The sequence below is a fragment of the Desmodus rotundus genome, chromosome 3, assembly GCF_022682495.2.
Source record: "Desmodus rotundus isolate HL8 chromosome 3, HLdesRot8A.1, whole genome shotgun sequence".
NCBI lineage: Eukaryota > Metazoa > Chordata > Mammalia > Chiroptera > Phyllostomidae > Desmodus > Desmodus rotundus.
Window position 1 is genome coordinate 153991189 of NC_071389.1, and position 23813 is coordinate 154015001.

Genomic DNA, 23813 nt, shown 5'->3' on the forward strand with positions numbered 1-23813 from the left:
GAGGTCTGGTTAGAAATAAGACAAGTAATAGTACAGTACCGTGTGCCAGACAACTTGATTTTTAATCCTTGAAACAACCCTATGAGGTAGATACTATTATCCCCATTCTATAGATATGAGAGACCTGAAACACACAGGTTAAATGACTTTCCCAAGGCCACACACCAAGTAAGTGGCAGAGTCGGGCTTTGAACGTAGGCTATACTGTTGCAGAGTCTGGGCCTTGCCTGCTAGGCCTTGAGATGTCACAGAAACCAAGATTGGGAAGAGGCTCTGGAGAGCCAGTGTGACAGAGCACGGGCTTCGGAGTTACTGCTTCCTCAAATTATGTGTTCAGACCTGGCAATAAGAGTCCCAGCCAGGCCACTGTTAGGTATCTGTGATGTTCTTAGAATTTCTCTTACAGAAGTGAGACCTAATCCTAGGTCAAGTACCTGAATAGTATGCCCTTGCTGCCGCCTACCAGTTAAATAAGCTTGGTCCTCGCAGGTGTTTTGGAAAAGGAGTTGGCAGTCACATAGACCCTTTTAAATCCCCCTCAGTCCTTCCTACCCCTTCACTGTGCCCTTCACTTGCCAGCAACCCTCACTTTCCCCGAATTCCTGAAATTCCCATCTGCCTCTACCTTTGACCCCTGGGTAGAACCTTAGAAAAGTGTGTTTCGACCTGTTCTATGCTCAGGAGGCAGGGATTCCAAGGCCAGCAGTCAGCTCCTTATCAGCCTCCTGGGATCGAGTTTGGCCTGGGAATATCACTGTGGAAAGATCATCAAGTTAGAACCAAAATGTGCCTATAACTCATTGTACGACAACTGTGTTTGAGTCATTTAACCTCCCTGAGCCTCAGTTTATTCATCTGTACAACTGCTATAACAAGCCCTCCTTCCTTTTCCCATGCCCAAATGAGCCAAAGCATGTGGAGGTATTTTGCAGAATATAGAGTATTAGAAACAAGGCGCTGTTAACCTTCTGTAAGCCTGCCACAGACAGCTGGGCTAGTCAGATCTCTGTAGAAAACACAGTAAGATAGCATCTTACTATCTCTAATACTTCGGTTTTGAGGATGAGAAAGTAATAAGGAATTCAGCTTCTGCACTGCAGAGCATTTTAAAAGAAGCGATGCTGGGAAGGAGCAATTGTTGCTAATGGAAGTGAGGCCAGTTTATGATCATCCCAGAGTGATCCCAGTCGTTACAGATGTGAATTTGCCTACTTGTCTGTAGATCTGCACTTAAGAACACTTTGAAACCTTGTGACCTTCCTTGCTGGGCGCTCTCTGCTGCCACCCTGCACCAGGGCAGTATGAATAAATGTATGTGGGGCTGTGGCAGGCTGAGTAATGGTCCCCCAAGATGTCCATATCCCCAATCGCGGGACTCGTGAATGCTACCTTATATAGCAAAAGTGACTTTGTAGATGTTTACAAGTGTGTAGATATGTAGATTAAGGATCTTGGCTAAGGATTAAGGGTTTTGAGATGGGGAGATTAATCTGGATTATCAGGATGGGCTCTAAATGTAACAAGTGTCCTTATAAGAGGGAGGCAAAGGGAGATTTGGCCACAGTAGATGTAATGACAGAAGCAAGAGTTTGGAATGATGTAAGGGCTACGACAAGCCAAGAAATGCAAGTGGCTTCTAAAAGTTAGAAAAGTCAGGGACATAGATTCTCCCCTAAAGGAATGCAGTTCTACCTTGATTTGATTTGATTTTTAAAATATTTTATTTATTTCTTTTTAGAGAGAGGGAAGGGAGGGGGAGAGAGAGGAAGAAAAACATCAATCCATCAGTTGCCTCCTGCACACCCCCAAACAAGGGACCAAACCACAACCCAAGCATGTGCCTTGACTAGGAATTGAACCTGCGACCTTTCTCTTCGTGGGACGATGCCCTACTAGCTGAGCCACACCGATCAAGGCCCAGCACCTTGATTTTAGATTTCTGACCTCCAGAACTGTAAGAGAATATATTTGTGTTGTTTTAAACCACTAAGTTTGTGATGATGCGTTACAGCAGGGATAGGAAACTAATACAGGGGCTCTGACTACAATGAGGCTAAAAGCCAAGTGGCAACTGTCCCAAATAACTCCTTGATGGCAGAAGATGGCCCTAGTGGCCAAAGGGGCAGGCAGGGGTTCCATCAACATGGTTAACTAAGGAATCATCAATCATTAAAACTTTGGGAGAGGCTTCAGCATCTGAACCTGACCAACTGTTCCCTACTAATATTTCTATTGGCTGAGCAGATACCTGACCTGTTTGGGAGGAACTATTGCATTTCAAGTCTGCAGCAGTTAGTTTCAAAGAAGATGTGTGAATAGTGCTCATAAAGATGAGGCCCTGAGCCCTGGCCAGGTAGCCCGATAACACCAAGGTTGCGGGTTTCAGTCCCCAGTCAGGGCACATACAAGAATCAATGAATGAATGCGTAAATGAATGAAACAACAAATCAGTGTTCTCTCTCTCTCTCTGTCTCTCTCTCTCTTCCCCCCTCACCCTCCCTCTCCTCTCTTTCTCTAAAATCAATTTTTTAAAAAAGATCAGGTCCTGACATGCCAAGAAGGTAATACTTGCATAACGACCTGTGACAGCCCTTGGAGACAGAGTATCTTTGGCATCAAGAAAAGATCATCTTATTTATCCTCAAATCAGCCTAATTTAGGAACCAATACTGAGCATAACAAAACTTCTTCAGTGACAAGAATAGAGAATGATCCAGGTATACTTTAACATGTACACATTTTATCTATCTATCTATTTATTTATTTAAGGAGTATTTCAACATGCATCAATCTAAAAACTATTCACGGATATGTTACATTATTTTTTATACCCTCTTCAAAAGTGGGTGCATATTTTACACTTACAGCTCCTCTCAGTTTGGACCAGCCACACTTCGGATGCACATTAGCCACACGGGGTAGTACATACACTGTTATGGCAAAACAAGAAGTAATTTATCAGGTTCCTTCCACATACCCAGCCTCCATTTAGCTGCTGAGGGACTAGGGAAAAGTAGATTAAACAACCCTGGACTTCCAAATGTTAGATTTCATTCATTCAGCAAATATATTCAAGTTGAGGAGAAAAGGAGAAGCTCGTCCAAGATAGCATGTGGCCATGTGAGCTTCAGAGAAGGAAAATTCTCTGTAGGCTGCACCAGGCACGAAAACTCTCTGAGTGGCATGTGGTTTGAGCAGTCCCTGAAAGGGATATAGCTTACGTGATGATGCACGTGAGGGAAAGACAGCGTGCCCTATGAGCCTGGAGAAAGGACCCTCTTGGCAAGGGCTCACAGGAATGCGTGCTCTGTACTTTGAGGACAGACAGGACTGAGTGGTCCAGAATAGACATGTCACTCTTGGCAGACATGGGAAATACCAGTGGTCTCTGCCATTTAAGTAGGTCCTGGATGGAATATTTAAAAGTAAAAAGAAAACTACTAGAGAAAAAGGGTAATTTTAAAAATTGGAGTACTTTCTAAGCATAACAAAGAACCTAAGAGCCATAACAGAAAAGACCAATAAATTTGACTACACAAGGTGATTAAAAAAAAACAATCCAAGAAAGTTGCAGAAGGAATGTGGGAAAATGGGTATTCTTGCATCCTGTCAGTGGGAATGTAAATTAGCATGACCGTTTTGGAAGGTACTTTATTAATATTTATCAAAATGTACTGTTTTTGATACTCAGGAAACCCATGGCTAGGAATTCATCCTGTGGATATACTCACATAAGTATGCAAGGATTTGTGTCCAATATTACCCATTACAGTCAGTGGTAAAAGTGAAAAGCTAGAAACAACCTAAATGCCCATCAGTGGGAAACAGAAATGTGGTTCAACCGTAAGTGGATAACTAACCAATTGTTTAAAAGAGCAAGGTAGATCTTGTATGCTGATATGGAAAGGTCTGCAAGATATTTTAAGAGCAAGAAGTAAAGTTCAGAACAACATGAATGGTAAGGTACCGCTTTTTTACCTATTAAAAAGAATATACACATAGGCAATAAGGTGCATCTGAAAGCGAAAAATCAAAGAGTAGCATATGTAGTCATATTGAAACAGCCAAAAGGTTAAAATGACTCATTGCTGAGTGTGGAAAAGGAAGCAAATTGCTTCTGTATTATTTGATTTTTTTAACCATATGCACACAATGCTTTTTAAAAGTAACATTTTAAATAATTTTCAAATAAAATTAAATTAAGCAGTGTCTGTCTAAAATAATTCTCATCCCCCATTACCCCACCTACTGGTCTAACCTGTATCTCACAGCATAGCCAAAATTACTCAGAGAGTTTTAAACACTTCGTGTCCATTCCTTGTATTACATATCTTTCTCATCCCTTCAAAATCTGTTTTTGCTAGTAACCAATGACATGCGGCTGAAGTCAGTGGGGATGTCTCAGTCCCGATCCAGCCTGACATCAACAATGTCAGGGAACTATTTGGTCTTTTTTTTTAACCTCTTGGGCTCTAGTGACAGCATTCAGCCAGTTTTCTTCCCCCTGCTCTGGAGACCCCACTCTAATGTTGCTGCTCCGTGGGGGCTTCTGTTCCAGGCCCCCTTCTCTCCTCGCATGATCTCCTGCACGCCATGTCTTCAGTTACCACGTATGTGCCGACAGCTCACAAATCTCCTATCTGTCGTCCAGATCTCTGTCCTGAGCTGCAGAATTACTTCTCCAACAGCATTATGCTTCAGTGCTTCCCAACCCTTTCCCCGTCGTGTTACACACTGAAAATGCGGTTTTCACAGCAACCCGGCAGAACTGAGACTGCTCTCTGTCCGAGGGAGTGTGTGCGGCCTCGGGGTCTGAAAAGATTGATGTGCAGCACGTCTGTAACCTCTTCTGAGGCACAACGGCTGGGCAGCTCTGACCTCTTGGATAGTCACTTCCACTCGGATGTCCCCCAGAAATTTCAACGTCAGCGTGTTTGAAAGTGAGCATATCATCTCCCAAACCTGCCCTACCTGTCGTGTTTTTTTCTAAGAGTTTAGCTTTTACAACCAATGGATGCACAAATAAGTGGAACAGCAGGTTGTTGTTTCTCTCTCTCCTTTCTCTGTCTCTCTAAAAGTAAGCAATAAAAAAAGAGTTTATAATCATTCCTCGATGAAACCTCTGGTGTTTTTATTTCAGGGAGCAGCCCTATCATCTGCAAGTTACCCAGTGTCGACTTAGCTCTCTGATTCCCCCCCACTTCCGGTCCCAAGACCTGCTGACTCCACTACTGTTTATTTGTTTTCTTTCTTTTTCATAAAAGCATCCCTGGCTGGTGTGGCTCAGTGGATTGAGTGCCAGCCTGTGAACTGAAAGGCTGCTGGTTCAATTCCTAGTCAGGGCTCATGCCTGGGTTGCAGGCTGGGTCCCCAGCTGGGGGCATGGAGAGGCAACAGATATCTCTCATACACGGATGTTTCTCTCCCTCTCTTTCTCCCCTTCCTCTCTCTCTCAAAATAAATACATAAAATCTAAAAAAAAAAAAAAAAAAAGAAAGCACTCAGAATCAATCCAACCAATGTAACACAGTGGCCAAATGGCTACAGTGCCAAACTGAGGGAAGATGTTCCAACACTGAGTTAATGACCACACAGAGGACCCCAGAGTGCTCACATGAGGGTCTCTGAGACGCCGTCTACCAGTCAGTCATCAGCACTGTATGCACAGTTAGACCACACCACCAGACTGGTTTGTTTCCAACAGCTCGCAGCAACCACAAACCTATGAAGCCTGGGTTATTTTGTAACACAGACAATTCAAGTAAAGAACAATATATGATCAGTGGTATACAAAAGTGCAAAACCAACTTTGGAACTTCTGTATAATTTTTAATAATTTAAGTGAATAATACCACTGAGGAGTGAAAACGTTTGAAGCCTCATTAAGGACAGAAAGTGGCTAAGGAGCAAAGTTAGCTACCCTTCTTTCACCTCCTGCCGTGAACATGGAGGTTTGCAGAGCATCTGCCAAATTCGGAATGCCTAAACTTTCAAGTGTGTAAGAGCACTTCAAATAAGGCAGGTACTAGCTCTGACAAGTACAGGTGTTCTGTGTTTATTTTAAATTTTTTAAATTGATTTGGGAGAGAAACGTTGATTTGTTGTTCCATTTATTTATATATTCATTGGTTGATTCCTGTTATGTGCCCTGACAAGGGATCCGCAACCTTGGTGTATGGGGACAATACCCTAACCAACTGAGGAGCTACCCAGACAGGGTGTGGCTGTGTTTATTAGCATCTGTGTTTATTAACAAGCAGTGGTAAACATCTGAATGAAAAGTAAAAACTCATTTGGATGGTCTGTTTGCTTCCCAAAACTTAGTTATTTGGAAATATCCAAACATAGTTAGAAATGCCTGGCAGACTCTTAAGGTTTATCCACTCCATGGCTTCGGGATGCAACAGATACATGGAGTTTTACAGGACTTTAAGCCATTTGAAGAAACACGTCTAATTTTTGTTGTAAACCAAGAACTCTCCCACAGATCCCTGTTCAAAAATGTTGGATGGTTGAATGAATAAGGATTAATTAATGCTCCAGGATTCCAAAGGTACCACTATCTATCATCAAGAAATAAGGTGAGGGCCTTGGCTGGTGTGGCTCAGTGGATTGAGCGCTGCCCTGTGAAGCAAAGGGTCACCAGTTGGATTCCCAGTCAGGGCACGTGCCTGGGTTGCAGGCCAGGTCCCCAGTAGGGGGGGTGTGAGAGGCAACCGCACATTGATGTTTCTCTCTGTCTCTTTCTCCCTCCCTTCCCCTCTGTTAAAAATAAATAAATAAAATAAAAAAAGAAAGAAAGAAGGTGAGAGATCCTGGCCAGGTAGCTCAGGTGGTTAGAGCATCATCCCGATATTCCAACATTGCAGGTTCTATCCCTGGTCAGGGCACATACAAGAAACAACCAGTGAATGCATAAATAAATGGAACAACAAATCAATCTCTCTCTCTCTGTAAAATCATTAAATCAAAAAAAAAGGAAATAAGGTGAGAGAAATGAAAAGATGTTCACAGAAATATTTGGAAAAGAATGTTTGTACCAGCCTTATTGATAATAGACCAAAATAGAAACACCCAAATATCCATCAGCTGGAGAATGGATAAACAAATTGTGATGTAATTCATACAATGGACTATTACTCAGCAATAAAAAAAGAATGCACTACTCATGGCTGGATCTCAAAAGCATTACTCAGCTAAAGAATATAGAGGCAAGGCCTGGCCCAGTAGTGCCGTTAGTTAGAGTGTCATCCTGATAGCCAAGTTCCAGGTTCAATCCCTGGTCAGGGCACTACCAATGAATGAATCAACCAAAGAATGCATAAATAAGTGGAATGACAATATAGATGCTTCTCTCCCTCTCTCTCTCTCAAAATCAATAAATAAAAGTTTTTAAAACATACATGCAAGAGAGTACATGATGTATGATTCCACGTACACGAAGCCCAAGCGCAGACAAAACTACAGTGACAGGATTCAAGCAGTTGCAGAGGCTGGGTGCTGGTAGGTGCAGGGCAATCAACTGCAAAGGGGCTTGAGGGAACTTTCTGGGTGATGTTTCAGTATCTCATTTGGGGGGTTACATAGGTGTATATTATTGTTGAAATGCACCAAACAGAATGCTTAAGATCTGTGTATTTAATTGTATGTTAAGCACAAATCAATAAAAAAAATTTTTTTTAAGCAAAGGTAAGAAAACTGATGGGAGTAAACATCATGACATCTTTTAGGCTCTGATAATAACTGGCATCAGTCATTTGAAAAAGTCAAGCTACCCCGTATGCTCAAGAACCCACAGTGACATCACCTGTGCTGTCAAAGCTGTACCCTGGTTCTGACTTCCTCGGTACAAAGCCTCCTCCATGAATTCCCACTTCTCGCCCTCCCAACGAGATCTGCTCACTATCCCGCGCAGATAAGTTGCTCTTTCCTCTCTGAGTCTCCTTATGTCCTTACCCTGCCTGTATCCTACTCAAATTTTTTCTCTGCAATTCCAATCCCATTTTAAATTAAGGAGCTCCTTCCCAGAGGAACTCTTGATTAATCCTAGCCAGTCTGTATACCCTATGTTCCCTCAGCTTTTATGTTCCTTTATTTGACCAATAACGTGATGCTTTAAGTGTCCAACCTTTTGGTGTCTCTAGGCCACATGTTAAATACACAAATGCTAATGAAAACTGATGAGCAAAAAAAAGGTTTTAAGTAAACTTATGATTTTGTGTTGGGCCACATTCATAACCATCCTGGGCCCCATGCAGCTGGCAGGGAGGCAGGTTGGACACCCCTGCAATACATCCCACAACAGAAGCAATTTAAGTAAATGGACGAGACTGTGGCTAGGGATCCCTTTGTATTTCCTTGCAGAACCCAGTTCAGAACCTGCATTTCCCAGCTAGTCAGTACAATGCAGATTCTGAAGATTATGGTATCCAGATGGAGGGCAAATAGATGTTTATCCAAGGACCACTGAGAATAGGATTGATGGGAGCTCTGAGGCCCTCAAGGGCCTACGTTGGCTGTTTGCTTTTCCTCTTTTAAGCGTGGGACTAGTTAGTTCAACGGGGAAGAAAGTCATCCTCACTGAGATAGCAAGTGGCTGAGAACACGGATTTATGCTTTTTCTGCTCAGGTTTCCCTTCTCCTAAACTAGTGAGGAACCGGGCCAGCATTTCTCTGGAGAGGAATGGAGTCCGTTCCCAGCGCCCAGTTTTCCATATTACTGGGAGGACCCCATCCCGAAGGAAGAAAAGGGAGGCGGGAGCATTTAAGGCCAAGGAGGCACTCAAGACTCTTCCCAAAGATTTACTCCTAACACGTATGCAAGAAGGCAAATTACAAACACCAACGCTCACAACCACAAAGACACGTGCACGGCGAGCCTTACAGAAGCAGACGCACATGCCTGTGGGTCCACGCGTGCCTACTTAAGTTTTCTGTGCTATATATGCCCCCAATTTCATCCCAGCTCGGCCAGGATTGAGGTCCTGTACCCTGGCTCTGGGGAGGTTTACCAGGCCCGACCCGGCCCAGCCTGCGGAGGGTGTTTCTCTGTGGGGGGAGGGGCAGCCCTTCCCTCTGGGGCGGAAGCGGCGCGCGCCGGCGGTGCAGACTTAGCTCTGGTCCTGGGAACATCTGGAGGAGCTGGGAGGGGCGTGCATCCAGGGTGAATGTGGATTGGCTGCGCGGGAGAAGGGAGGCGGGACCTGAGCAAGGGGCGGAGCTCCCTGGCCCCTTTAAAGCCTTGACATCAAGAGGCGGCCCCAGCACCCCCCTTCTCTGCCCCTCGCCCCTGATCCTCGGCCATGGACCCGGCGGATCCAGCCTGCCCTGGCCCAGCTCCACACCTGATTTCGGTGAGTTGTAGCCTACTTGGGATTTAAAGGGAGGCGAGTGGTGGTGGTCTGTAAGCCTCGGGCTGGGGATGAGGGTTGCAAAGGGTAAGGCTGTCGTGTAAGCCTTGGTTTGGAAGGGGTGGCGCGGCTACCAGCAGGGACCTCGCTGCCTGCCCCTCCCCGCCGCGCTCTCCCCCAGGGGTCCAGCTGGGACTCTGTCCACCCCTACCCCACCCCCTCCCGACCCCCCGCGCCATCCTCGCGCACACTCCGTGGCCCCGGAAGGGAAACTTTCGGGAGAGGGGATGTTCCGGGGGCCGGTCTCCCTCCCTCTTTGAAAGCACTGACCTTGCCCCAGCTGCACGCTCCACCCCACCCGCATCCCACCGTCCTGGTGCCGCTTAGCGGTGCCGGGTTGTTGCGGTGCGGGAGGCTCTTCCCTAAGCGCAGGCGCGGAGCAGAGCCCCGGGCTCCTCTTCGCACTTAGTAGTTCCCGTGGCCTGGGGCGATAGGGCGTGGGGGAGGTGGGGAGAGGCAGAGAGATCGGGGCCTGCAGCAACGACCCGTCGAGGTTTTGAGGGTCTGCGGTTAGGAGGAGAGCAGCTCGGTGGGCTGAACACTAAAGAGAGGCTGAGGGAGGAAGAAAGGCTGGGAAGGGAATGGGGCCAGGGCAGCGCCTGCAGAAAAAACTCTGGGTCCTGGCTGCGGTGCCAGAAGAATGCCGAGAATTTATCAGTGCCCGACACTCCCCTGGCCTAGCGCGACTAGGAAAGCGGCTGTCCGAACCCCAGCCGCCATCTCCTTATCCTGGGCTCAAGGTGGGATACAGCCCTGGCACTACCCCGAGGGTACAGATGTCTCTCAGCCCCCACAGGCCTGGTTTTCCAGGTGTGTCAGCGCTATCCACTCTGCCTGTCCAGCTCTCCTTTTTAAATGCTCTCCTTCCTGAGGAGCCGGGGTTCTTAAGCTGATGAATTCCCTGGCTGTAAAGGCAACTCCTCTTATTCCCTCTCTACTCTTCTCTGTCTCCGACAGGTCTTCCTGTCTCTAAGACAGGAATTGTCTGCCAGAGATTGGATGGAAGCAGATACCCTGGGATAGGGATGGTCCTGAGGGACAGTAAAGAGGGGGCCAGTGTCCAACCATTCTTTGCTCAGTACTTTAGAGATAATGGTCCTAGCCCACTTGCCTCGTTGCAGACCCTCTCTTACAAGACATTATGCCTCAGCTGACTCTGAGACTCCTTGTCTGGCGAGAAGGGAGACAAAATTCACTTCCCAAATTGGCCCCTTGGTCTCTCTTAGAACAACCTGGGTTATTGTACTTCCTACCTCAGAGGAATACAAGTATTCCTATCTGGGGAAATTCACACATAGTTCACCTCTGGGATTTTTTAAAGATTTTATTTATTTTGAGAGAGAGGGACGGGAAGGAGAAAGAGAGGGAGAGAAACATTGATCAGTTGGCCTCTCGCACGCCCTGCATCCCAGGCATGTGCCCTGACTAGGAATCAACTGGAAATCTAGTTTGCTGGCTGGCGCCCAATCCCCTGAGCCACACCAGCCACGGCCCAACTTTGTTTTCAAAGTCTGTGGTCTGTGTGAGGTGGCGTGGGCCCACCCTCATCTTTCTCCTGCTCAGGCCTTTGGGGGAGAATGAGAACCTACAGAGGCAGGTGGTCTTGGCTGCAGGGAAGAAGACTCTTCACAATAGGCAGGTGAAACCTAACATGCATGAGGACCAAGCTGTTGTCACTGTGGACTGAGTCAGAAGCTCTGGTCCCTGAGCTTCCTAGCTTGCTGTGTAACCTTGGCCAAGATAGTTTGCCTCTCTGGGCCAGTTTACCCCATCTGTAAAATTCACCAGCTGGATTAGAGAGCTCTATCATTTCCTTCCACTTTTGATAACAGTGTAGTTCCACTGATAAGGGAGAAAGATCCTCTGGCAGGGTGGCTCAGTTTGGAGAGGTAGGTGTTGGGTGATGTGGTTCTAAATCTCAGTTACTTGAGGTTAGAACCTTGGGTGGAGAGGAATAGACTCCCTTATCCTGCCTAAGGGTAGCCCTTGTCCTGCTCACCCCTGGTGCCTTGGGCTGTGAGCTCTTGCAGCCTGGTGAGACATCCTGGCCTGGTGGGCCAGTCTTTGAGTTGGGCCTGTGGGGAGGGGTTGAGAAATGAGGCAGCCAAAGGGCAGCAAGGTAAGCAGATTCCCAGGAGGCAGTTTACATCTCAGCTGTTGGGACTTGTTTTAGGATCAGGGCCAGAGAGCACAGCACACTCATCTGCCCTCTTATGGGAAGAGGACAAGGAGGGCCCACTGTTGGTGCCCATTCCAGTTCCTGCCCTACTCACCTCACCTTTGCACTCATACCCCAACTCCCAGTCAAGGAGCTAAGGAATCTTCCCTGCTGCCCTCACCCAGCCCAGCCAGCCTCCCAGTCCCTGACATGCTAGCCCAGCAGCTGCAGAGACAGGCTGCCCCTACCCCACCTTTCCCAGCCTCCTTCCCTCAGGGATTAGGGTTTTCTTAGGAGTCAGGCTTCCCAGGTTGGGACTTGCTCTGTAGCCCAAGAGCCAGAGGCCTCCACGTTCTCCTTGTTTGTTTTCATCCTTGGTCTCCCAGGTGCTGAGTGGGATGTTGAAGGAGAGGTAGTAGTTAGAGAGGCCCTGGGATTGGTTGGATGTGGGGCCCGTTCTCCTGCATTGCTCTTCCCTCTTCTAGCCCCCATGGGCCCTGCTGCCTGCCCATGGGAAGCTGCAGCAGGAGAGATTTAAGTTACATCCCAAGGAAACCTTTCTCACTGCTAGGAGGCCCTGGAAGGGAGGATGGAAGCTCCCAGGGAGGTCAGTTTCCCAGCAAGTGGGTAATGGTGGAGTCCCTGTCAGAGTGAAGGATGCAGCTGTTGCTAGGCAGAAGCTGCTGTTCCCTCTTGGGGTGTGGCTGACGCTGGCCAGCCAGAAACCTCTTTAGAAGCAGGAGGAGAAAGGACCCTTGTTTGGTAGCTGAAGTGGGGTCCCAGGCCCCATCAGCCCTGGGTCACCAGAACTGCATCTCTGAGAACAAATGCTGCTTCCCGCCCCGACTTCCTCTGGCTCCTCCCCCAATTCACCACCACTGTCTGCTGTGACAGTCCTCATCCGAACTTGGCAGGCTCCTCCAGCTGCACTAATGGACTGATTGGATTTTCTGCACTCAGAGTTTGGGGTTTCTGATTGAACATGCAAATTTATGTAGATCAATCTGGGATTTGCCACCACATCAAAACAACATAGAATCATAGGCTGGAAGGAATCCTAGAGACAGGCTAGTCCAACGCCCTCGTGTTTAAAATGGGGAAACTGGAGTCCAGAGGGGAAAGTGATTCATACGGTGGTGAGTGTCAGGCAGGGCTCCTGACTCGGGTCAAGTGTTTTCCACAAAGCCATTCTGCCTTAGTCTCTCGTGCAGGAGGAGGCTTGGCTGAATTTAAAGCAGAGAGGGCAGTTCTTAAACCTGAGATTATGGAAAGCTGGGCCCTAGGAGGGGCAGAGTATTATTTCTGGAACCTCCCCCAGGGACTCTGGTCAGCTGTCTAATATGTAGAAGTAAAACAACTCCAAACCCCTTCTAACAACATCCTTAATGCTGTTCCCCAGGCCCTGCCCGGGAAAGGTAGAGGACAAGGTCATTGGTAGCTGCCTGGCTTGGCCCTTACGGTTTTCCTGGAGCTGAGATCGCATCTGTCCCAGCATCCCTCCGGGGACCAGGCACATACAGGCTGTGGGTAGATCTGCATAGGCAATGCCTTTACCCTTACATGCTCATTTGAGTCTCCGTAGCTTCCCTCTGTAGCCACCATGGGAAAAGATCTTTGGTGTTTTATGACTCTTTGCCCACCCTCCCCTGCCCTCTTGGAGGGCACAGGCCAGCTGGGCCTCCTCTGCAGTTTTCTGCAGCGTGATCAGCCCAAACAGGCCTTGCTGTAGGAAGGATCTCATTACTCCGAGATCAGTGCCAAAGATGGAAGGGGGCTGTGGAAATGGGCTCAGGTTCCCAAGAAGCAGTCTCCCTACTCCTGATGGCTTCTTGATCTGACCCACCCATCCAGCTGCAGGATTCCCCCCAGTCCCGCTTTATTATGCCTGTGGCATGGGCGGTTTGGAGGGCTAAGCCCTCACTCACCCTATGGTGTCTGCTCGTGTTGCAGATGGCAGAAATGCTCCAGGCAGCTGTTGGCCTGCTTTGCAGAACTTTGGGAGAGTGGGGTGCATGGGCTCAAGATTAGAGGCCCTGGCTCCCAGCCAGGGCTACCAGCAAGCCCAGCTGCAGCCTGGGGTTGGGTTGGGGGGGGTGGCTTGATACACACATTTGGGGTCTTCCCTCACCTCCCCAAACCCAGACCTGGCTGACTCTGGAAGGAGTACGCTTATCTTCAGTGTGCTCTCAAAACACAACAGCTGAGCAGCTGGCGCCTTCATTTCTTCACTGCCCAGGGGCCCTGATGCTTACAGCCTTAGCTCTGTGTGAGGGGAAATCCTTCTCCCTGGGCCTCAGTTTCCCAGGCTGTGCTGATGGATTAATAACACATCATCGTTGGGGTGTGGCACCTGCTCGATAATTACCGTTTTCCCAGCTCTGGGAGTTACACAGATGAAAGAAGCCCGAAAAGGCCAGGCTGTTATTAAGGTGAATTATCATTGCTGTTATTACTGATTTCTAAAAATCCACCAGCCTCTGAGAAGAGCCCAGTCAGGCACAGCTCTCTAAACCTTATATTTGGTCCTTTAGCTCTGGGGATTCTTTCATCCTCGATAAGGTTGGTTTTGGTTTTGGTTTTTTGAATGTGTAGATATTTTTTAAGGAGCGACTACCCTATTCTGCAGCTCATGCTTTGCCTGCAGGGCTTGCGTGGTAGGCGCTGCTGGGGACATCAGTTGTCCCTCCCTAAAGGCCCTCTGGGTAGGGGAATAATGAGGCTTTCCCTAAACAGGACTGTGAGGGTCCCTGGAACTCCTGGGGTTCTCAGCAGCTGCAGTTCCCATGGGCTATTCACTTGACCCCCAGCTAGCTTCAGTGGGAGCTGTAATTGGCCTTTTTGTGTGAGGATCTGTTGAGACACCCCCCAGAACCTGCTTGTAACAGCCTCAGGTCTATTCAGGAGTCACTCACCCAACTTTACCCCCACCTGCCCCAAACTCTCTCCTGCCCAACCTCCCACTCTGCCTCTGCCCTTGGCCAGACCCTATTAGCCCCCTTCCCAAGAATCTAGACTGAACTCTTATCCAATCAGAAGTGGCCCTGATCGATTTGTGAATAGTTTGGTGCCACACAACGGTCTGGGGTGGGATGGCCTCTCTTCTAGCCCAAGGAGAAATTTCCGGGAAGAAAGGGAGCGGAGACAGTGGCATCCCTTGGCCAGAGCCCCCGACTCACCTGGCCAGACCTTCTTAACCATCCTGTTCCAGGGCCTGGTTCCTCCTTGCTGATAGAGGAAGAGAATAGATGTCCCCAGCTGGGAGGGCTTTAGAAATCACCTGCTCACATGGTTATTCCTTCTAACATTTTTTAAAAGTTTGATATTATTATTTAACTAGATTTTTTTTTACCTAGTGCAAAAATCAGAATGATACAACAAGCCATACCCTGAGAAATCTTTCTGCCACCTCCCCTCCCTTCTCCCTCCATACATAATCACTTTCTAGTTCCTTACCTCTCCCTCAAGAGTTTCTTTACACGAAAACAAATACAAATATGCATTCTTTTTTTCTTTTTACCCCAAAGCATATAGCGTATACTGTCTTCCTCTGTCACCTTACCTGTTGGCAGTATCCGGGCGTGCGTGGATTTCTCCTGGCACCTCTATCAGTTTCTGACCTTTATCACTCACCCCGTGGTCCCCAGTCAACCCCAGGCCATGAGCATTGTTCATTCATCTGTGTACACTGAATTTTATTCAGATGCAGGGGTTAAGCCAAAAGCAGCCCGAGAAATTCCCAAGCAGTGGTCAGCACATACATTCAGTCAGCACTTAACTACATGCTGGGTGCTATGCGAGACTCTGGAGGTAAAATGGTCATCAACAAAGGCCCACATTAATCAAATAATTAAACAGTTATAGAATTACAGCTGTGATGAAGGCTGCAAAGAAAGAATGTACACTGTAAGAGTGAGTAATCAAACCTGGCCCACCTTGGTGTGGGGGCTGAGGGCCAAGCAGGGCAGAAGCCTGGGGCCAGAACTGCAGATAGGATACCATGTGACCTGAAAGCTGGGTTTCTCAACTTCAGTGGCTTCTCTTCTCCCTCCTCCCCCAGTCTGTGCCCATGAGTTTTATTGTGTCCAAGACGTGAAACCCCCTTCTCCACCAGATGGTGTTGATAATGCCTCCTCCCCACCCCTGCCCCAGCATTCTCTTGCCCCAGCCATGGGCCTTCCTTTCCACTGTAGGCTGAGGGGAAGTTGGGGGCTGTTTGCTTCTTACTTCCTCTGTAGACAGCACCTCACTTCCCGTCCCAGGAGGTAGGAGAAGGTTAAAGCTCTTGGCTTTGCGGTCCCTTCCTCTCCACCACCCCACCCCCTGCTTTCCTGGGAAGACTGTAGGCCCAGTAGGAGGAAGGCGACATCAAAGCCAGTGACTGCTCCCCAAAGGCCCTGCCGAGCTCCTCACTCCCACCCCTGCCCCACACAAGGAGCCCTGCCTTTGCAGCTGCAATTCTTTTCCAGACATGATCTCATCCTTTTCTTCTGTGCCCTGCAGGGAGGGAGGAATCAGAGCTCACCCCATTTTACAGATAGGAACACTGAGTCCTAGAGGGTTTTAGGCTTCACCTAGGGTCATGCACATGGCCGAGCCTGAACTGGAACCAGGAAGCCTGTTCCCATTTGTGGACACAAACAAGAGGAGAGCCCAGTGGAGACTTGTGGGCAAACTAGAGCTACTTTCTCCTCCCAGAGCAGAGCTGGCGGCATAGGAGTTCACTTCTGGGCTGTGGTCAAATGATGCCCACGGAGTCAACCCTGAGCCGCCTGGACACAGGAGGCTGTTGGCCGGCTGCAGCCTGTTCCCTTTGAAGAAAGAGGCCAAGATATGAAGTTTGAGGGAGTGAGCACTGGGGGCTGAGCATGGGGGTTGGGGGACATATGCCCAGCTCCCCTGGGCCTGCTGGTACCACCTGAGAGCCAACGGGCTATGCGGCCTCCCAGACCCTTTCTCTTTGGACCTGAGAGCAGATAGCTGACGTTCCAGTAGTCGGCTCTGCTACTGCCTTCAGGAGCCTCTCTGCCTCTGGTCCTCCTGTGGGACCCAGTTTATGTCTCTGGTTACACCCGGGATGTTGCAGAGATGCTGACTCTCCTATTCAGTCAGGGGATAGATAGGAGAGGAGTTTCCTGGGCCAGGGGACCTGGAAGCACTCACCTTCAGATGCCCTTTGATCCAGCTGCACTGAGTCACTCTGCTCCCAAACACATCCAGAGGTTTCTGCCTCCTGTTTCTGTTTATGCCATTTCTTCTGACTGGATGACCCCTTTCCCTTTTCCTTATACATAAGTCCTGCCCACATCTATGAAGGCTCAGTTTACTTGACGCTTCAACTTCTGAAAAACTCTTAAAGCTTCAGCTTAATATCTCTCTCCTGATTTTTAAAGTTCTCCAAGACTCACCCCGTGGGACTTCTTTCATAGTTCGGCTACTTACCCCGCCTGGCTTATGTCCCTACTGACTCAAAGCTCCAAGGAGTGTAAGAGCTGGCCTGTCTCTGAACTGCACCCTAGTACCCAGCATATGCCTCGTGCTGAGTGATCTGTCCGGAAATACCTCGAGATTGAATAAATTAGTCTCATTTGCCAGAGGGAGTCACTGAGGCCTGGGAATGGGTTGAGAGCTTGAAAAAGGTCATATTAATGTCAGGGACAAATCTGAAAATGTCCCTTGTTCACTTTTCGGTATGGTTTGTCAGTGGGCCCTCCAAGCCATTTGGGTAGAAGGCAGTTGGAGGTCTTTTGGGGAACCTGATGGGCCCATTGTACATTCTCACCTGTCTTGTCTTTCTGGTCTTTTTCTGTCTGGGATGAAACAGATCACTGGGTTCGGGGCCTCGCTGACAGTAGCGGTATGCCGGCAGAGAGTGTGGAGGGAGAACAGAGATACAGTCGGGATCGCTCCTCAGGGAGTCCCCTCTTCCTCTCAGGGGACAGGCACACTGCGTTTGAAATTCTGATCTGCAGGAGGCGCTTTAAGAAGAAAGATGGATGTGGGCTGTGTCAGTCCAGGTCAGCTTTTCAGATTGCCAAACCAGGGCAGGGCTGCCAGAGTCGGCTCAGGGCTTCGGTAGGAGCAGTAGGAGGTCATGGGAAGACTTGAAGAGGAAGGGACACAATAGGATTTACAGTTTTAGAAAGAAGATTGCTCTGGTAGAGACCCAGTAAAGTGATCGTCGCCCTGGCCGTGTAGCTCACTTGTTAGAGCGTCATCCCTATATGCTAAGGCTGCAGGTTCGATCCCCAGTCAGGGCGCACACAAGAATCACCCTATGAGTGCATCAATAAGTGCAACAACAAATCGATGTTTCTCTCTCTAAAAATAAATTTAAAAAGAAGCAGTTGTGCCAGAGAAAATACAAGATAAGCCTGGAACAGCTTACAGTGCCAGAAAGTAAGCAAATGGTAAAAAATAACTTTTTTGAAGTGGAGATGGGAGACGCTTTGAAAGGAGGGTGTGGGCACTAACCTGGAAGGACCCTCATTGGCCCAAGCTGACATCGAAGCAATGAAGTAAGTGATGATCCTACTGACTTTCAATCCAAAGATTAAAATTAATGTCCATGAGCTCAACACTAGCATAAATATGTAATTAAGTAAATAAATGGGCGAGAAGGAGCAGCTCTTCCTTACAGAAAACTTCCATGTAGTAAATGCACAAGGAGGGAGGGAGATGGAAAATTATCATTAGAACACTGTAGCAAATGTTGCAAGTAAGATCCACTGAAAATTTAAGCAGAAATGGCTATTTGCATGGCCACAAAATATTGCTCCCCAAATCTGTATTAATTTTTTATAAAAGAAAAAATATTACTTTCACGGTGGAGAAACCCCCTAGCAAACACTACTAACCAAGTGGTCAAGGTTAACATCACGCATTGATAGAACGCATTGAGAAGGGCACAGCACCTCCATGGTATTCTTTTCAAACATTCATAACCTCAGTTTAATTGGAAAAAACATCAGACAAACCCAAATTAGGAAACGTTCTCCAAAATAAAGTCCGTGGTTTCATTTTTAAAAATTGTTCTGCTAAGGAAAGATGTAGAAGAGTGAGAGCATGCTGCTATGTCTGTTTAAAAAAAATAAAATATGTACATGCACATTAATAACACACACGGAAATAGAGGTGGAAGGTAGGCTGGGGGCGGGTGGTAGGCAAGGGGGAAGTCGTCAAGAAAGTGAAAAGACAACCTACAGAATGGAGAACGAATTTGCAAATTATATATCTGATAAAGGACTTATATTCAGAATATAGAATATATTCTTACAACTTCATAATAAAAAGGCACATAATCCAATTTAAAAATGAGCAAAGGATCTAAATAGACATTTCTCCAGGAAAGATACACAAGTGGCCGATAAGCATGTGAAAAGATGCTCCACGTCAGGGAAATGGAAATCAAAGTCATAATGGGGTACTACTTCCCACCCGCTAGAATGGCGACTCAGAAAGTCAGACAATACCAAGCGGTGAGGATGTGGAGAAATTGGAACTCTTGGGTACTGTTGGTGGGATTGGAAAATGGTTTATCTGTTTGGAATATAGTTTGACAGTTCCTCAAAAAGGTAAACCTAAAGTTACCATATGACCCAGCAGTTCCACTCCTAGGTACATTCTCAAGAGAAGTAAAAACCATACATCCACACAAAACCATGTATGTGAATGCGCAAAGCAGCATTATCAGTAACAGCCAAAAAGTGGCAACAGCCCAACAGACGAACCAACCGTGGCACAGTCACACGATGGGGTATCATTCACCATAGAAAGGAATGAAGTGAAAGAAGCCAGTTACAAAAGACCGCTCATGATTCCATTCGTGTGAAATGTCCAGAATAAGGAACTATAGAGACAGAAAATAGATGAGTGGTTGCCTGCGGTTGGGGAAGAGGACACTAACTAAAGGGTAAGGAAAATGTTCTGAAGTCTGCTGGTCATGATTGCATGTACCTGTGGATATACTACAAACCACTGGACCATTCGCTTTAAATGGCTTAGTTGTATGGAATGCGAACTATGTCTCAAAGCTATAACAAAAATAAAAGTCCAAGAAGACGTGGCCACCAGAGGTACTTGTGCCTGCGAAGCACTGGGGACTGAAAACTATTGCTTGTTTAGCATTGTGGCAGTCGCTGCTGAAGTTGGACCAGGCTGAGGAAGAGTGAGAAAGGAGGATGGGTTTTTTTGTTGTCTTTTGTTTTTGTTTTTGAGAAGTTTGGCTGTAAGAGACAGAAGAGGGCAGAGACTGGAGGAATGTCAGGGGAAATAATATATTAAGATGAAGGACACCCAAGAGGTTTTAGAAGTAGATGGGAAAGTTCCCTCCAGGACACAGGTGGCAAACACAGGCCAGCAGGCCCAATCTGACCCTCCACCTTGTTTTATCCGGCCTAGCACGTTGTTTACCTGGTGGCAGCACTAAGCTCTCGCTTAACGGTTAAGGAGTAGCTGCATTTATACAGTCCTAAAATTACATTCGGCCCTTTGAAGACAACTGCAAGGCTGATGTGGCCCCCGGTGAAGATGAGTTTGACCCCCCTGCTCCAGGAGGCAGTTACAGAAGGCACACACGGGAAGGGTCTGGGGCAGGAAGGACCACCTTGCCTGGGGAGAGGGCAGCCCGTCTGCTGTAACAGAAGGCGATGCAGAGATTTTGATGACACTGGGAGGCAGGTGGCAGGAGATGTGACAGGTTTTCCCGCTGTTGGCTTTCATCCCAAAGGATGGATACACCAAAGGGAAAAGAGAGGTGAAAAGCCAGAGGTCTGAGGAGAGTGGAGAGGTGGTAAGCCAAGAGCTGGTGAAGCAGTCATGTCGGGATGAGGGAGCGTCTCTAACAAGAAGCCTTGGTAAGAGTGCAACTGGCCACCTGGCTGAGACGGCTTTCCTTGGGTGAGGAAAAGTGAGAGATAGTGTGAATAAAAGCCTGGGGACAGCAGTGCATGTCAGTTCCTGTCCCTTCCCACCCCCAGCCTCTAGAGTCTGGAAGGAAGCCTGGACTTGGAACGCTAAAGTCAAGAGTCTTCTAGGTTCCAGGGATCTTCCACAGCTTCGCCCTTCAGCGCAGGGCACCCAGTACCCACTGACTGCGTGTGGCCGTTGGGTGTGACATTCAGTTCCTCCGCTGCACTGGCCACGTTTCAGGTGCTCAGTAGGCACGTGTGATTAGCGGCTGCTGCATTGACTGGCACAGAATAAATATTCTCATCATCACAAAAAGTTCTACTGGACCACACTGCTCTAGAAAAGTGATTCTCCAACTATTTGACCTGAGGGCCCCTCTACCCCAGCCGTTTTCAGCCCGTTCATCTCATCGTACACATAAGCTAATGACTAAAATTCTGTGGCACACCAAAAACTATATTATTGCTTATCTAACAAAAAAATAGGTATACGTTTGATTTATTCACACCAGACGTTGTCATTTTCTTATTTGACAATCTAAGGGAACAGGTCAGTGCCCCTGACTAAATAGTCAGCTCTTGCATGTTTTAAAAATTCTTGCAGCACTCCAGTTAGAAATCACTGTTCTATACTGTTAAACATTAGCATATTTTATGAAAAATAATTATATATTTTCCAAAACAAAAATTAGTGAAAAGAATGGCATTGTTCTTCATTTTTGCAAATCTGTCATATCTGACTTAATAGAAGGAGCTGGGTTCCCAATATCTATTCTTCATTCAATCTTTTGTGACATCACATACCACATAGTCTCTGGCAAAGGCGACTGTGCTTCTGTGAGAGTAAGAAAGGCAAGAATGTCTTCGTCGTGTTGTGAACATAGTTTGGACCCTGTGGATTCTCGAAAGGGCTTCAGGGTCCCCAGACCACACTTTGAGAACCACTGTTCTAGAAGAACCCCCACTTGGCGTGAAGGAACTTGTCCCTGAGGAACTGTGTGATTTGCCTAAAGTCACACAGCAAGTAAATTGCAGTGTTGGGACCAGACTAAACCTTCTGCCTCCTGGTCTTAGGCTTTTTCCAGTTCCCTTGGCTGGGCTGGCATGGGCCCCTGGGCTTTAGGTTTCTTGGCTGCAGAGCCCCTGGCTTGTGGCCCTATAAATAAACCCATTGTGTCTGTGTGGAACCCCTTCCTCTCCCCACCCCTAGCAGCTGCTTTTCTGTTGTTGGCTTGTGCTCTGGGCAGGGAATGTGAGGGTCCCGGGGAGGAGAGGTCAGCCTTTGGGCCCCCGCATGACTGCCCTCCCTCATGCCCTGCCTGGAAGGGCAGGTGACCAACCCCACCGTCAGCTCAAAGAACCCACATCGTAGTGTGGAGGTTTTTGGAGTGGCTGTGAAGAGGAAGTTAGAGGGGAGATTCAGGGGGCCCCTGTCCCATGGACACATACCCCTTAGAATGGCTATTGTGTCTTAGGACCAGTTGTCAGGAGGAGGGAAGGAAATTCTCGTCTTCTTTCCCTGAGTGGGGAGGAGACCCATTAGAATTCTTAGGGTTAAAAGATGCTTTGGGCTAGAGATGCAGGTGGCTGCTTTCAGGCCTCTGTCCCTATATTCCTCCCCACATCCCAAGGCAGCCTGGGGCTGACCTGGCTGAGAAGGATAGTTTGCTGTGGGTGTAGAAGTTGCTGTTTACAAGTGGACTCTTGGGTGTGACAGGGATTCCAGAAAGCAGCTGGGGGGTGGGGGGAGCAGAGGGGGAAACCGTTGGTGTTACGGATGATTCTGTTATTAAAGGGAGCGTCTCCATCTCTGCCTTCCTGCAGCTGCCCACCCTTCCCCCGCCTCCTGTCCCTGGCTTCTCTCCCTAGAGGACTCTGAGGGGAACAGCTGGTGAGTAAGGGGCTCACCAGGGCCCCGAGGCCTTGGCGAAGGGCCCAGCTTAGGGAGCATGGAGAACAGGCTTGCTGCCACTTCTCTGGCCCCTTCCTCCCTGGCCTGGACTTGAGTTCAGCCTGTGCCCTGATGGGGAGGGAGTGGGAGCTGCAGACCTGACTCCTTTGATCTGGCTGCCTGAAAGGCCAAGAGGGATCTCTCTTTTGAAGCCCTGGAAGCCCCTGTCCCCTCCTGGCTTTAAAGGGGCAGTGGCTGCCCTGGCTGGTGTGGCTCAGTGGATTGAGTGCCAGCCTGCAAACCAAAGGATTACAGGTTTGGTTCCTGGTCAGGGCACAGGCCTGGGTTGTGGGCCAGGTCCCCACTTCCAGGGTGGTGTGCACCTGATTGATGTTTCTATCACACATCGATGTTTCTCTCCCTTTTTCTCCTCCCTCCCCCTCTCTTTAAAAATAAATAAATAAAAAGGGGCAGTGGGTAGTAGGGTCATGACTGACTAGGCTGAAGAGATAGTGGTCACCCAGATTCACTCTGCAATTGGGCTCACCCAGCCACGTCCCCAGGCCAGGGATGACCACCCCCCACATAAGCAGCTGTTCCCCCTTCCCTGTCCCTGGCTGTTTGCAAACTGCCCTCACCTCCCAAGGACTACCCAGAGAGGCGCTCTTCCCTCCCTCCCTCCTCTTAGCACTGAGGTCACCTCCCTCTGAATCAGGCCTTTGTGGGAGGCAGGACTGCCCATTGGTTGGCAGTTGTGGCGGGAGAAGCCACCAGTTCAAGTCAGAGCTTCCACCCCCTACAGCTTCATCTCTACCCAGCCCGGTTGGCCTCATGTGTTCCAGACCCAACATCCAACATACAGGGTATATTCTGGGACCACTGGAGGAATGTTTGAAACCAGGGCCATCCTGAAAACCCAGGCTGGGGGTTTCCCTGGCCACAGGTCAGGATGGACACAAGCTGTGAGTAGTGGTGGACCTGGGAGAAGGGGGAGGGTGCTCAGCCCCTGGGGCAAGGGGCCCCCAGGGCCACTCAGCAGGGACAACCACTGGGGAATTAACCTGGGTTGGGTTTTTTTCTCATGAGATTTAGGCTGATGGGGAGTGGGAGGTGGTAGTATCTCTCTGGATCTTAATATTCCCCAGGGGAGTATAAAGATACAGGAAGTTTTCCTAACACCATAGAAATCTTGAACTCAAATTCTGGTCTGACTCATAGCGTGAGCCCCTCCCCACCACCAAGTTCAAATGCAGGCCTCTTCCCTGTGACTCTTAACAACCCTGGCCAAAAGCTTCCTGCCCTCTCCTCGTGGCCCTGCAAACACAGAGAAGGACGCTTATCCTGAGTTGGCCAGACCACCTTGGTCAGCAGCATCAAACATCTCCCCCAAAGTGAGGGTGAGTCACCGCCTGCCCGCAGTCAACATTTCCAGAGCCTCTCCTCGTCCC

The 23813-nt window shown here is 48.3% G+C and overlaps 1 protein-coding gene across 3 annotated transcripts in view; it reads left to right on the forward strand.

Annotated features, from left to right (window-relative positions):
* Window positions 1-9251: 9251 nt before the first annotated feature.
* NCKAP5L (NCK associated protein 5 like) overlaps window positions 9252-23813 on the forward strand; it is a 30605-nt gene continuing 16043 nt past the window's right edge. For 2 of the 3 annotated variants that reach the window (XM_024575691.3, XM_024575692.3), the window contains exon 1: window positions 9252-9353. The gene's annotated coding sequence lies outside the window, so the exon portion shown is untranslated. Of the gene's footprint in view, window positions 9354-23633; window positions 23763-23813 lie in introns of those variants that run through there. The other variant, XM_053921511.2, reaches the window with a different exon arrangement.